Source organism: Arctopsyche grandis, chromosome 4 (genome assembly GCF_051622035.1).
Source record: "Arctopsyche grandis isolate Sample6627 chromosome 4, ASM5162203v2, whole genome shotgun sequence".
Classification (NCBI taxonomy): domain Eukaryota; kingdom Metazoa; phylum Arthropoda; class Insecta; order Trichoptera; family Hydropsychidae; genus Arctopsyche; species Arctopsyche grandis.
Genome location: NC_135358.1, coordinates 36588756 through 36601904, shown reverse-complemented (window position 1 = coordinate 36601904; position 13149 = coordinate 36588756). Strand labels below are relative to the sequence as shown.

General features: G+C 37.2%; 1 protein-coding gene across 1 annotated transcript in view; it reads left to right on the top strand.

Moving 5' to 3' along the window:
* LOC143910840 (uncharacterized) overlaps positions 1 to 13149 on the top strand; it is a 141797-nt gene that overhangs the window by 74309 nt on the left and 54339 nt on the right. The window lies entirely within an intron of this gene.

The window sequence follows — 13149 nt, the reverse complement described above, 5'->3', positions numbered from 1 at the left end:
CGTTAAAATCGATCTAATTTGCGTCACCGTTTTTTTATTAGCGAGAGTATTAACGATGTGTGTGTGTGTAAATTGCTGGTCGGCCAACGCAGCCCGGTGTATTACCCACTGGTCGGAGCCATTGTCCAGCAATAAAGTGCAAACACCTGCTTGATTTGTCTTCCTTCCCGCATGCTCACCAGCTACGTAGCCCATAATGACCGTCCTTTGTTACAAAACGGGCACCTTGTGGCCGCTCTTTGTATTCGGATTTCGAGCTACGTATGCACTACTTCTACTACTACTACTACCGCTCGCGCTGGATTAATAATCATTGGGTGAAAATCGAGGCGGTGAGGTATGTTGACTTTTGCTATTGCCACTGACACCTTGCGGGAGCCGCGTGTCCGCCCCCATGCAAGTTCTGCTTCGACTTTGTCGAGTTATGGGCTTTGGAGTGGTGCGGTGGGCGACACTCATCCTGCTGGCCATATTGTGCCGGCTGGTCGACTGGTTTCCGTTCTTTTTTGGTTTTATTTCTGCCGGTTCGATCTGATGACTCCTCATGCGTTTGTCTCTCCTGCGAACACCTTGCCGTCGTAGCGCGTGCAACAATTTCAGCAACTTTGTTGTTCTTATTTATATAAGACGTCTTTTTGGAGTCATTATGAATAAATAAAGCACTCGTGACATTCTTCAGTGTAAATTCAGCTATGATTAAAAATTAAATGAACGTCATCACGTTATAATTTTTAAAATTGGATATAATTTTTGAATCGATCAATTCGTTGACTGCGTATTAAGATAATTTTGGGTAGGTATTATCAGTATGTGGGACGGGTAATTAAATTATTAAAAACGTTTTGATAAAAATATTATTATGTCGGTAATATTGCTATGAATATTCAGTATGGCGACCCTACCTTAAATATATGTATGTACATCACACAAGCAAGGTAACCGGTACGGATTATAAGTAAATTAAATAAAAAGTCGTGTTTGACGTCAATCTTTCGATAATGCCGATAATTCGCGATAATTAAGTTCAAGCTAATCGGCTTAATAAGACAAAATATAATAAAAATTGCGCTTACGTTTTAAATAATTGGAATTTAAAAAAAGTTTAAGTTATATAATTCAAAAAGTTACAACATAGATAGATGCCTACCGTGTTATCAGTTTTAATTCTAAAAAAAGTTATAATTGCATGTGGATATATCTTTGCATATATATTTTTATTTATTAATGTTTTTAAACCATCGACAGTAAAGAATTATCGACGCAAAAAATGTGTTATCTTTAATCATAATATGTAGTTGTTGTTGTTTCAAACTTGGTATTCAAGGCTCAATTTTCAATAGGTCACTGAATTGCTAAATCGACTTTAAGTGATCCAAATCGATCCATTTCGGAGCTTAAATTTAATTTATTGTTATTTTAAGCGATTTAGTATCGGGTTTTTCTGGTCGAGCTGCCACTTCGACATTGCCATATTGTCAACGCATATTTAAGAATATTTTTCACTTATTTTTTTATTGCTCGAATTAAAGATTGATATGTGGTATTAGCGTCAAATGTATCGCTATTTGAGTTTCGGTGTCACAGTAAACAGCGAATGCGCGAAACACCTGCACACACGGCAGTATTGTTAAGCAAAACGATAAATAATCAAAGCGAAACGGGACAAGTCCGCACTCACGTAAGAGCCGATCACTAAAATTGCTGAATGGGCATTCCTGCATAAATGCAGTTGATATAAGAAAAGAAAAATAAACAGTGACAACAACAGCAACAACAACAACAAACGACTTGAATGCACGTCGTCAATCGCAAATCAGCGGTAGATAGCGGGCAAGAGTGATGCTCGCCTGTCAACGGACGGGGGTATTGTCTCGTCTCGCGGCCAACGACAGCATCACCGGTTGCATATTATCAATTGCCGGTAAAGCGGAGGTGATGCCGGATAGACGTTGTCCGGTGTGTTATTTGTACGACGTCGTGTATCCTGTCCGAACAGTCGGAAAAGCCAAGTTGATAATCCGAAAGACTCGAACGCGTGGTTAAGCGTCAAACCCAAACGAACATTACATACACGTACGTATTGTACATACATACATACATAATGTATGTAGTATATATTTGTTTTATTTATTAGCATTCATAAACAATGTGTTTATTATATAAAATGGTTCGTGCGTTGCTTGTCGTGTTGGATTTTTTAATGTGTCGTTCTGCGAAATAAATCAATAGCGCAATCGATCGAGCGACAAATAACGAATCGAATTCCTACCGAGGAGCATTCATCGCGCACAAGTAGGTAGGATTCAAAGCTCGACGACGATACCGTCGTATCTGGTATTTAATAAGAAGAACAAGAGCGAATAAAACAAAAACGCTAGAATCAAACTTGAAAAACAAAAACAAAACAATATATAAAAATAAGACACACAAGCGCCGTACCGTAGATACAAATCGGACAATGAAAAAAAATAAGAAAATAAAAAATATACCGGGCCGTGAACAGAAGCCGACAAGAGGTAATAATATAGATGTGAAAATTCAAGCTACTATATTGAAATACCCGGGGTGGAGAACAGTAACTGATATTGATAAGAAATGAATAATCGAGTGTCAAAGTCGGAGGCATACCATTTCGTCGAATGCCTAATGATTGTCATCGCTGGCTTTCCGGCCGTCAGCCGCTCGACGTCGAAGTGGACTTCGACGTTCTTGTATTCAAAGCTACATTGTCGTATACATACATATGTATAATATAATATTTTGCATCGGTGAACGGTCGACGGTGGAGATGATGACGGTGCGATATCGACAAGAATTTTCTACGAGAATCTCCCTTACGTATGACAAAAAGTTTGACTGATTCACCTTGAACAACCCCTGTAGAAGACAAACACGACAATCTCTTTTTTAACGCAAGGTTTTCTCATAAACGACTTGTTCGCATTTGAATTCACCTGTGAGGCTCATATGTGAAAATTGTGATAGTAGAGGACGACGATGTGCTAACGTCGCCGTTCGGTAAGGGCCGTCCATCCGCTTTCTCACGAATCAAATGGTGATTCGCTGTCGGCAGCGGACAATGGCCAAACTTGCCAAGGAGTCAAAGTTAAGTGGTAACAACAAAAGAGTCGGTTGCGCATAAATTAAAACACCTGTGGAGCGGGCGCCCCCTCACCCCGACGTCTGAGCTCACCGGAGCGTGGCTTCCCACGCAACACACAACAACTACCAGGAAAAAAACGCATTAAACAAATTACGCGTCTTATGGGTTTGAGGTCATCCGGGGCAGACCCCGAGATCCCGGTGCCACCCCCACCCCTCCACTTGAAAGACCTCACATGGGAACAAAATGTCAATTTCCAACTGGGATACGATTCCTCCTCTTGTCTCTATACCACCTATTCTATAAGGTCAATGTTTATGGTGAAGGCGATGGGCTCGAGTTCAGTCGAGGGTGGAGCTCGACCCAACCACGCGTGACGGACCTAAAGGAGTGCTCCTTGACTGTAAGTGAACCCTGAAGACCCCAGAGGCTCGTGAAAGCACATATGCTCATTTCCCATAACGACCCACCTACAATGTTAAACAGGCTATTAGTGATGACCCCTAACTGGACCGCAGACCGGCAATTAAGCACGTAAAAGAAAAACGCAATCGCTGCTAATTGGAGCTGTGAATACACAACGATTGAAAATTGTTGTTAATTATAACTGATATTATACTAGAGATGATTTTTATTTCCATATGAAACTTACTCAAATATGGGTGTTAAAATTTTTGTATCGACAGTTCAAAACGTACCCGTTGTTTTTATTATATTTATTTTCAGCTTTACGTGATTTGGGTAAATATGAAACTTTTTGGTTTGATTAAATCCACATGTTGACACTTTTAATCCATCTGCTTTAATTGTGTTCGAGATTTGGTAATTAAATATAACTTACATTATTTTCCCTCCGAGTAATTAAATGTTGATTTATTCTGGGAAATATTGGTTTCCAGAATGCGTTAATGTTAATATATTCAGTTCCTTACCAGAATATAAGAATATGTACATGCATAGTTCTCACGCGAGTTAAATACCGTTTCCTTGAAGAACAAGAAGGGTGACGATAAAGACAATAACTTATTCGCTCCGGTGCACAAGTCTAATTATCCTGACCCCAAGGAAAGAGGGTGACTAATGTATATAGTCCAAACAATGATGCGATGACTTGGGTTGTATTTTTAGACCGATGAGATCATGCAATTTAATCCCATTGACTACTAAATAAATACTGTACATTTTTTTATTGCGCTATCGATCGATATTTAATCTGACATTTTTTACGTCAAACTGGTTGTCATGCTCGCTTTGTCGTCGTCGTAACGAGATACCCAGAAACGGCCGTATGTTAATCTCTTCCACGATCATCATCATCGTATTCCCAGAAGTGTACGAAACTGAAGGTAACGTACCGTGGCATACTGTAAAGACAGTTCGCACGATTATCAAGTAAATGAAACATTTTCTCACACGGCGTCGCCGTCGCGCGACTGAGGTCCTCCGAGGACCTCTGAGTCGCTTCGGATGACCCCCCTCATTGTTGCGCGATGATTATCATCTACCCGAAATTTGCACCCGAGTCGTCGTACCATCTTCACGGTGACTTTGAAAATTGTTTTTCAAGTGTAGGTACATTTATGTAGACGTGGGCGCTATTGTTCGTAGGTTCTCACGGCAATGCGGGTTATTTACCGAATTCTCGTCATAATAACATTTTTAAAGAACAACAAATAGCCTACCGAACGTTTTGGGAAAGTGCAGCAGGTTCGCAGTCGTCGAGATTTCTATCGCATTGAGGATACATCCGAGCGAAAGTGCTCGAAATCGGTGTGTTATGGATGAGTATGGCACGTATTCGGGGAAGCTGTCAAAATGCTGTCATTGTTATGACAGGAAGTTTAGCCAGTTCACTTTGTGGCTATCTGTGTGTATAGTCGTTGGCCGCGTGGGAAAACTCGGTTTTTCAATAGCAGACCGACATTTCGAATCCGAATGTAGGCGTTCACATCAACCGAATCATAATTATCAACTCGTGTGAATATTGGATGTTGCTTTATATATTATACATATATATACATACATATATTTTAAATTGCATTGCGTCTAGCTTGAGGATATCCTCTAATAATCTATTAAATACAGACGCATTCATCGATCGTACGGATATGAGAGCTTCGGGAGCGATTAATTGTAAAATATCCATAAAAGCGTGAGTTTACTCCAATATACATACATACATATACATACATACATACATTGAAATTTGAATATTTCATAGTGCCGCCGTTCTCTTATCAATATCGTTCTCTCTAATAGCTTTTACAGCTTTATTCAAATTAATAAGTTGTAAGTTTCTTCGTCTGACCCGTTTATCGAGCGTAGGTTTTCTTTTGATGATTGCCGAAATATTCGCAAAAAAAACATATAGATTTATCGACACGCCGATTTGAAACCCCATTAATTATCTAAATTAGGAGTGATTAGTGTTGGAGATGTAAATTTTTCGACGAAACAATAAATCTGAATGTTTATTCATTTTTGGATAGTTCTCGAATTAATTAGTCGTTTGAAAAGTTTTTCATCCGATCTTCCTTTTTTATATTATTTTATTCGATTCCTTCCCAGACTGATTTACTACATTAATATACCCTCGATAAAGATGTTTTCGTTTACGTTTTACGCAGAAATGGATTGCGATTTTGTATTTACGTACATACTTATGTATGTATGTTTAAATTTTCATTGAGTTCAATCTATATATGCCACTAAAGTACCTATATGTACGTAACAAATAGTTGCATTCAAAGTGATAGATTTCTAATTTTATTACTATTACTATTATTGATTCGATTGTAAAAAGCAGTATTTTAACATTGGGAACAGATTGGAACAGATCGAGCCGTTAAGCCTCAATAAATATTTGGATTGGTCTCTATGTAAATTTATTGTGTTATTAAAGTCGATGCGGCGAGCGTGCGCGCATTGAATCATACCCAATTTCATATCAATATATTACGGTTTAAAACAGTTTCGTTTCGCGCAGTCGGACATAAATCTGGAGCAATAAAGGCTTTGGAGATTCGGACAGTGAATAATATAGGGGCCATCCGTCATAGAGAACGGGTGAAAGGAAACGCGGAGGAAACGCGCCGTCATCCGCGGGTCAAAACATCGAACCTTTCAATGGGGACGGACGGACACTCGCGGCCAATGATTTAGAGCGCTGATTATACACCTGCTGTCCGGAGAGCGCCCGCGATATGCAAATGATGTTACTGTATATTAGGCAACCTGTCGATTGATCGGCCCAAACCAGTTTACCGATCGTCCAGAATCAATCACCTCTCTTTACGAGCCACCTCAATCGGCACGTCGACGTCGGCCCATTATGGCGACTGTGGCCGGAAAACAGACATAAAACCGGAGGAGACCCTCTAAAAAAATATCATCTCCTCCCCCTCCTACTCTTCCTCTTATTTGTGTGTGTGCACGAGCGTATGGAAAGAAATTGTCTCAAAAGGCGGCTGTGACGGTCGATCTTCGACGGCTCTAGAGTTCGGGTTTGATGACCCTCGCGGGAGATTAGCGCCGTTCCTGGAAGTGCGACTCATTGATAAGCGTATCGGATCGCATTTATAGTGTGATATCTGTTTACAAAAAAATTGCTTCACAGATCTTTAAATGTTTAAAATTATCTTAGCACCTTTTTTATTTTTTATATTTTTAATAATTAATATTTGATTTATGTAATGTCAATCGTATCTTATGTTCATATACATGTATTATATATTTTATAACAAAATCATAAAAAAACAGCATTATTATAGCAAAAATTTTACTACAATACTTTCTAAATCATTCAATAAGGTAGACGTGAAGCACGTTATAAGATTAAGGAATTGGAAAGAGAAAAGAAGATAATGTGGTCGTATTTATTATTTATTAATACAGTAATACTTATATAATAGTTTTCATCTGCATTACATTGGCTTGGAAAATCCATGGAAATTCAATATATTATATTGTATATGTACATACATACATATTCTTATAAAACTTTGATGCAAAAACTTGTTTGTTTTTCCATACATGTATAATTTTAAGCCCTTTTATCAATCTGCGAAATGTTGCATAGTTAGATACTTAAGATAAGTAAATAAAATTTTGACACTCCATTTATATCCGCCTAAACAAAGTTCGATAATTTATAAAATGATTTGCAATTTATACATACATATGTATGTATATCTGTATACATTGATGCATCTATGTACATATGAACTTATAAAGAAAATGTATGAAAATACATATGTATATAAACACAAATAATAATTATTATATACATATGTACATACACTCGTACATACATATGTAGTAGCTCATTTTTTCTCCGTTATTGCGCAGCAGATAAAAGAATAAAATTCTAAGTCAAAACAGTAGATACTGTTAACATTATTGCGAGTTTAAGGTCATAAATCAGATTATGAAAAAAGCGGTTATATACATACAGAGTCATGCGAAAATTGTCGATAATATTCGTGCGTGGGTGAAAATTCGTAAAAAATTTACATTTTACAATGTGCAAAACGGTAAACCTCTCGGCAAGCATAATATGTAGATATATGGCTATCGGTGAGATATTATAAATATAAAGCGAAGTAACGAAGCGTGTTGAATGGCCATTACATTTCGTAGTATTAATCGGCAGTTATCGTTTATTATCGAGGATAGATAATCGCGATCGAAATGGCAACTGGGGTGAAAAAAAAAATCGTATCATACGATATTTGGCGCTATACGTTTAATCGCGTTAAAACTTCCGCACACGGTCGCTTTACCACTGAGCTTTAAGCTCACCGTCTCGTAAAAATGTATGTTATTATCCGTAGTCACAAAAAAATATCGTCAGTACTTATGGGTATGTGTATAAGCTATAAAACGGTGTGCGGTTATTTCAGATCGATTTTTCCTCGGTTGTTTAGTGCGAACACTTAAAAATAATTATATGTTTCGTAGAAGATCTATTTAATTCGGTCGCTCTCTTTTCTAGTCCTCCTAGTCTGCCTCGGCGCATACTGAAGTCGTTATTTCGTCTTGTTTATTGATAGATAAATTACAAATTGTATACTCGATAACGAGCTGATTTTAAATCGATCAGTGAAGTTTTTTTTATATAATGCTACATACATATGTGAGGGAGAGACTACTTTCTTTTATTTTAAAAACTATTTTTAAATTTCTACGTTTTTTCAATTATGATATTTTGAGGCTAGTTGTGGTTTAATTAAAAAAATATTTATGATATTATTTATGCTGTATGCGAGAGGAATTTTTTTATTCAGCAATATTCACATGCTGGACCATAGCACCAGCTTTGGTTAATATACGTACATTGTATGTATATCGAGTGGGTTAGATCATTGCGAATAAATTTAAAATCCGACACGAGCATTAATTCATTAAACCGCTGGCATTTTTCTATGCATATGTGTCTATAATAAAAAATGAATAAATTGAATAATTCGGTGTAGGAGCGGCCTTTTGGCCGGAGGGGGGGTTCTCTCGAGTGCAGGAGCCGATCTCGCCTGGTAGGAAGCGATTAATCAATGGCCATCTCGTATCGGCTCGATAATACCTACAAGTGCTTCTGTATTGCCTGATCTCAAGGTCGACACTGTTGATTTGTAAACGGAGAGCACTCTCCCTGTATCTGATGAGGCCATGGGAAACCCCGAAAATGCCACCGTCTTTCTATCTGGGGAGAGCTTTAATTGATTCGAGACGTCTGCGGCCCGAAAGCTCGTCGTCGATCAGCGATCGACGGCGCTAGAGAAGGGGTTAAAGGCTAAATTATGGTGTTTTTTCGTTGGCTTTTTTTCGGTAGTCGGTAGTTATGTCGAAGTTAAATGTTGCGCAAGTGTCGTCGGTCGCAACCGGTAGACGCAGCTCTTATCTAACGCGTTCGCTAGTAGATTTACGAGATTTATCGATCGGAATTCCCGGTTTAATTTGAGAATTCCGACGATAAAATTTAAATTGGAGTATTAAAATATTTTGATTGGAATCGAATTAATGCACGTATGTGTTTGTCGTCGCCGTTTTTTGGTTCATCGCAAACTTTCCATGGAGTTTTTACTGTGTCAACTTATATTATATACATATGTATGTAAGTTGTTCACACAATGGTTCGACATATGCCTTAGAATCCTTGACAGCTATGTACATACGTATGTACATATAATAAGGTTTTTTTTTGTTGCCTGCTATAAAGATTCATATCTGCATAGCTTTGCATTGAATCACTTATATAAGGAAAATAATATATGACATAGATGTATTGAAAATTGAAACACTAGACCTCTATAATAAAATGTATTCATTTAAAAAAATGCATCAATTCAAAAGAGAAAAATGAGACGACTAAGAATGATTTGTGAATCAAATTTTAGCTAGATTGTAGTTCCAATATGTTTTTCCTTTTACGTTCTTTGTTAATATTATATAATTGTTTGAAAATAAATTAGCTAGAGCGTGTTTTTATTTTATTTTATTTTAAACAAGCAATAAGAGGCTTCAAATTAAGTGAATGAAATCTCGATGATGTAGGGCAATTTTGACATTGAAATTTTGACCCAAATATGAGAAGGAGGATGAAGAAGCAAAGAAAACCGCTACAAATTTATTCAATCATAAATAAATAATGCAATTTACTACTACTTACTATACAGCTGTTTATTTAATAATTAGTTTAAAAATCTGTATGAGTCTTGATTTATTTATTTTTAGATATCATTTTGTTGCATTGGCTGATTGGAAGATAATCCTAAACTAATCATCATTATCTATTCATAAAACATAATAATAATTGGATATTTAAATTTTATTGCTGATATTTCATATGAGCGCAGTAGCTGCTTAGGTAATAATGCAGGTATAAAACGCTAGCCTCGCTATGTAAACATTTTGTTGTGTTTATTTTTTTTCTCTACTAGAATAGAAGACGATGGCCAGTGAATGAGAAAGAATTGGTAAAAAAGTCTCAATCGATCCAAACATAGATTGGTTCTGGCGCCTCGACGAACTAATCGAAAAGCCTCGCGGACGCGCAGCAATGCGGCAACAAAAACGGCAACAATTTTGACTCTTTGTGCGGACGTCAAAACAATACTTTATTTCGTTCATTTAAAATTTAAATTTCGACAAATAAATATGGCGTCGTATCGACGGGTCACGAGCTACCGAACGCACGGTTAATGGATACTCAACTAACACCTTACCAGCCGAACTATCGTCGAATTAACATATTTTTTATATTTACCCGAGTGTATCTTACATACATTAAGATAAACGAAATCTGTTTCGGTGTTAAAATAAGCGACGTCGTTTATCCTTGTCGATGGTGAGTGCCGGTTGCAACCGATGATGTCCGACATCATGCAGTTCTCTCCTGTGCGGTGAAGCTTTGCGCATGTCCATATGTATGTAAATTCAGCACCGACTCGTAAGTGATGTAATATAGTTGTGCTCAAAACAATGTCGGCAATAGGAGAATCATCTCCGGCTCCCGATTCGGAGTGGACGTGTTCCCCGGTCGGAGATACAACATACATATCTCTGATATACGAAAAGTTGTTATCTCGTGTACCCGCGCCGAGCCACTGGTTCTACAACTTTTGAAGCTCGGCCGACCGTGGCAATTACCGCCAAGACAATGCGATGTAGTATGCGAGTTCCGTTCAACACTGCTACCGTTTGTTTGCTTTGTTGTTAATTGTATTATCGACGATGACGTATCTACGCGTAGAGACGATAATAAAAAATCGATGTTTCTTTTCGTATGTACGTGTATGTTGTTGTTGATTTTGATTGATGATTTCTAGCAACCGCGAGTTGCTGAAAATTTATGTAGACGCATTTAGATTATTTTGATGTTTTAGGTCTTGTAAGTGTCACGTTTGATTATACATATGTATTCTTTGAAAAAGGCTTCTAGAAAAAATTATACAAAACCTGGCTCATTGTACATATTTATTTGCAAGAACCTCCTCTCGAACTGATATTGGAAAAAGCCATCTCGATCTTTTTAGTGATCTTTCTGTTTAAAAATTCAGAAAGGGTGTCAAAAAATAGGATGTAAATAAATTAGGTGTAAATTTCTTTGTTGATAATTTTAAATATATACATAATATTAGTAATTTAACATAATTGATCGATAGGGATTAATCGAAATATTAAAGGGAAAACTATAGATTTGCTTAAAAATAATAATCAATTCACATACATACGTTGTTAATATTAAAAAGCATATCTTTCATTAAAATTTTCTTATTAATTTGAAAATAAAGTTGTTAGGATATACATATTATACTTATTATTTTTGATTTGATTATTTTGATGGGAAGCAAATTTTAGTTGGTAAAATTTACAATTGAATAAAATTAAATTTCAAATCTAAATTTATCCGTTCATATAATAATTTGATGTTTCATAAATGATCAGTAGATGATTAACCTCCTTGTTACTGTTCTACATACAATGAACTCCTAACTATTTTCGCTAGCCGATTGATTCCCTATCGATTAATGCAAAGCCCCACAATACGATACCGTCTCCAGTCAACGGGGTGGTCCGAAAATATGCGAACGTACAAATTAAGCATGCTAATTGATGGTAATTTTATGTAACACTGCCGTCTACGATAACACCTAGATGTGCGCCGACACATGACATTTATTTATATGAGTTCGTATGAGCATTAAACACACCGCACCGCGCAAGATTAGATATATAGAAATATTCCCGGTCGAGATTTCTCACACGAACGATCGATACGATACGCACTTATTTATAGGTAGGTATCTAATGCGCACTGTACTAGGAAAAACCTGATCTCGCCGCGTGAATTACGGTTCGGCGTCGCGCTTTGAGGGCCGCTGGCGTATATTATGTGTATTTATATTATACGCGAGAGCATATGGACCGGTAAGCGATTTTGCGGCAGGTGTAACGCAGCAGCAGTGAGGAACCGGTGCGCCGGTTGAAGTGATCAGAATGTGTCGGTTGTGTGTGGCGTATGATTCGCGCTGAGAATACCAAACCGTGGGAACCCGTCGAAATTTATGCAAATGCGGAATGTCCGTATGAGGCGAAAGTTGTGTGCGCTGCGAGCGGCGAGATTAATGGACCACTTAGGGGCCGGAGCCGTATTAGATTGAGTTTTTATCTTGAAAATTTGTTTTGACAATGAATGATTCATCTTATTTATCACGGTGCCGGACTCGATTTTTACGCGGAGGCGCCTCTTCCAAACTCGGAGAGAATCGATTTTTGACGAAAAATTGGCCGTGAATCGGGGATGCAAATTTTCGCATATTGCCGGTGCAAGTTTTCAATCAATTGATAGAATTTTTTTAATTTATAATGGGTCATATAAAATATCAAGATTGTTTCCAAAGTCGATACCTAAATTTGAGTCTTCATGACAAATATGGGTACGAGAATTTTTAAACTACTCATAAATAAGAACAAATAACGTTTGATATGTTTATAATTGTTAACATGAATCCCTTCGGGCCTGCAAGTCAAATTTTTATCCTCTTACTAAATATGGCAGGTGTATATATTTAGGTTCTATAATCAATGTTTGAAAAATTTTGGTAAGTGAACAGTCATTACCAGATATCAGCGTTCAATAGATGCTTTTCGCACAAAAAACGGTTTTTTCTTACAAAAACCATGCTTTTTGCTTTCTTACTTTGAACACTTATGAATCAGTTCATTGTTATTTGAAAAACATCCATCCAACGCCGATCTATGGTCATTACTAAAGAGCGGACCCAGAGCGCGCCATTCATTGTTCACGTGTTGTTAATGCATTGTTAAAGGTTTGCCGAACCTGTTTTACAAAGCATTTACAATAATTTAACAATAGACGGCGCGCTCTGGGTCCGCACTTTAGTCATTACACCTTTGGTAAGGTTTGCAAATGTTCTAAAATATTCATTCTGTTGCGACTACTACTACTTTACTGGGCGATGTTTTTTTTTTGTCTGCCATATGTTATTTTGTCTTCTGAAAAAGTAATGAACAGTCTAGAAATTTGA